Raw genomic sequence first — 3,497 nt, forward strand, 5'->3', positions numbered from 1 at the left:
CAATCCATAGGATCATGGCACTGCCCAGCGACGTACTTATCCAGGCAATTAGATTCTGTGGCACTTGGATGGCCTCCTAGTTTTAAGGCATTAGCTGCCACTGCTCTGCTGGGACAGAAAGCTAATAAATTGACTTTAGGACAGCAAATGACGATCCAGGTACCACACTCAGTTGTAACTTTGATGAACCAAAGGGGGCACCACTGGTTATCAAATCCTAGAATAAATCGATACCAAGGGCTCCTATGTGAAAATCTCTGCATAATTTTAGACTGTGAATACCCTAAACCCAGCTACCTTGCTTACCATTGAGTCAATGCCAGGAAGCCCCCTTCAATGCTGTGTGGATGTGGTAGGTGAAGTGTTCTTAAGCCAGAGAGATTTGACAGATCAGCCCCTCGGGGACCCCGACATTGGATATTTTACTGATGGGAGTAGCTTCATACTAGAGGGTGTCCGCCAAGCTGGGTATGCAGTGGTGACTTTGGACTCAGTAGTGGAGGCGAAGTCTTTGCCTACAGGATCTTCCCCTCAGAAGCAGAGCTGATAGCTCTGACAAGAGCTCTCCAGTTAGCAAAAGTCCAGAAGGCAAATCTTTAAACAGACTCCAATTATGCTTTTGCCACTTTGCATGTTCATGGGGCTATTTACAAAGAAAAAGAACTCTTAACTGCTGGAGGTAAAGAAATAAAGTACAAGGAAGAAATTCTATGGCTCTGAGACACTGTATAAGCCCCCAAACAGGTAGCAGTAATGCACTGTAGGCAAAAGGCAGGAACATTAGAGGCTAAAGGAAGCAGAAAGACAGACAAAGAGGCAAAGCAAGCTGCAATGGCGACTCCACCTTCTAAACAAGAAGCCTTAGCTATGACTCTCCTCCCAGAGATTCCCCTTCCAGAGACCCCAAGCTACACTCAAATGAAAGGGCTTGGTTTACCCAGGAAAATGGGAATTACGTTGAAGGAGGATGATGGAAATTCTCCAATGGGAAGCTAGCCATACTTGAAATATTGGCCCCCAGATTTGTAAAACAGTTCCACCAAGGAACTCACGTGGGAAAAATGGCACTAGAGACATTATTAGGGCATCATTTCTATGTGCCACGGCTCACTGCTATTACTCAAGCCATTTGTAAACAGTGTTTAACTTGTGCTCAGAGCAACCCTCGACAAGGGCCCACTTGGCCCCCAGGAATTCAGAAAACAGTGGCCATGCCCTGTGATAACCTGCTTTTGGACTTCACCAAACTGCCCTGAGCAGGGGGCTATCAGTACATGTTGGTGCTTGTCTGCATCTTTTCAGGATGGGTCAAGGTCTTCCCCACCTAGACATAAAAAGCACAAGAGGTGACCAAGGGAGGCATTATTCCCAGATTTGGACTACTCCTAAATCTGGGGTCAGATAATGGACTGGCATTTGTGGCTGAAATAGTTCAGGACTTAACTTGACTATTAAAGATAAAATGGAAGTTGCACACGGCCTACCAGCCACAGAGCTCAGAAAAGATGGAGCACATGAACCGGACACTCAAGCAGCTGCTGAAGAAATTTGGTCAGGAATCTCATCTGAGGTGGGATCAGGTCTTACCCATGGTCTTCCCCCGAGTCAGGTGCACCCCCACAAAAAAAACAAACAAACTGGGTACTTGCCCTGTGAGATTTTGTTTGGCTGGCCACCCCTAATCATAAGGCAGATTAAAGGTAATCTCCGTGAGCTACAAAAACTAACTTTAAGAAGACAAATGCAGGCTTTAGGTATGGCCATGCAAAAAGTGAATGGCTGAACACAGGAAAGAATGCCTATAAGTCTGACAGACCCAGTACACCCTTTCAAACCTGAAGACTCTTTTTAGGTTAGGAAATAGAATCCACCTACTCTGGGACCCATATGGGATGGGCCCCATACTGTGGTCTTGTCCACTCCCACTGCTGTTGCAGGTATCATACCTTGGATCCACCACAGTCGGCTGAAACCGGCAGCCCAGGACCAGTGGACCAGCCAGCAGGACCCAGACCATCTGACCTGGCTGATCATGCAATGAGACCACATTGCCAGTGGAGATGACAACAGCCCTATTCTGGTCACTCCGGAAGCTGACCCGTCTACGCACGGAAGAAGGTTGAGGAAACAGCAAGCTCTGCTCTAGTCACACTGGGAGCTGACTAGTCTATGCATGGCTGAAGCTTGAAGAATCATCATCAGATGAGTAAATGTGGCCAGAAATCTTAGTCCCAGTAATCTTCTTTGTATTATTCATTATATTGCTATAACCACCATGAAATAAAATATTTTATTTTTCATCCACTTTTATGTGGCACTCATTTTTAACATCTACACAAAAAGTTCACATATTTATCTTTTCTGGTTCATTAATCAAACTGGTGTGTATTTGATTTTCCTTTAGCTGTAAAGAGAATGTTATGTAGTTATCAATCATTTATTATGATCAGTCTCTGAAGCCCTTGGACCAAAAACTCTTCTGGATTGAATTTGTCATGCACCACAATGGAGCCAAGTACCTGCTGCCACCTGCCCACAACCTCACCTGGTTCCAGTACTGCTCTCTGGATGTGCTGGCCTGCACGGCACTTGTTACTCTCTTTGTCATACTATGATGCTTGATTATCAAAAGTTTGTTAAGATGAGAAAGAAGGAAAAGAGAGTAGATCTGTTTGAGAACTAAGGCAGGCAGGCATGATACCAAAAATTGTGCCATTTAATGCCACCACTATACATCAAGGTATGGACTAAATTCTTTACTACATTTTACAAGACCTGTGCCTTCCTGATTTGTTTGAAATTTTTAATCTTTGTTAAACATAAGTAATGTAAAATTTTATTTTCAGAAAACCTGTAATAATTCAATTTTAATGCTTATCTGTGTATATTTTTAAGCTGAAAATAAAATGAGATTCACTGGAAATTCAGTCTGTTTACTTGAGAAGGCCAGAAAGACTTGTTTTACTGTGCATTTTAAGAAACTTCTTCATATATATATATATATTTATAGAATATACTACATTTATATATTTATATATTATATAAAATAAATACATATCATATTTTTATTGTTTTATTTCAACTTTTATTTCAAGTTCAGAAGTACATGTGCAGGATGTGCATGTTTGTTACATAGGTAAAGAACCCTCTTCTATATAAACAAATACATTCATATGGAATATATGTGTCCCTGTCAGAAAAAAGAAAAAGAAAAAGAAAAAGAAAAACAGAGCAAGATCCTTGTTAAAAATTGCAAGACAAATTTTATTTTGACAACTGAAGAAGGGGATAGAGACTACAGTATGAACTGAGCTTAACTCCAACTAAGACAAAGGTAACTGAGACTTTTAAAGAAAATCTGTTTATGAATAAAAAGGGAATATGAGGAAATCAAAATAAGGAAACCAAAAAGAGAGTAGTGGGCTATATGGAAGTAGAAAATTACATAAAAATTAAGTGTAAAATGATTGATTATTAGACAAGATGAGTTAGGGTAA

Source organism: Pan troglodytes, chromosome 3 (assembly GCF_028858775.2).
Source record: "Pan troglodytes isolate AG18354 chromosome 3, NHGRI_mPanTro3-v2.0_pri, whole genome shotgun sequence".
Classification (NCBI taxonomy): Eukaryota; Metazoa; Chordata; class Mammalia; order Primates; family Hominidae; genus Pan; species Pan troglodytes.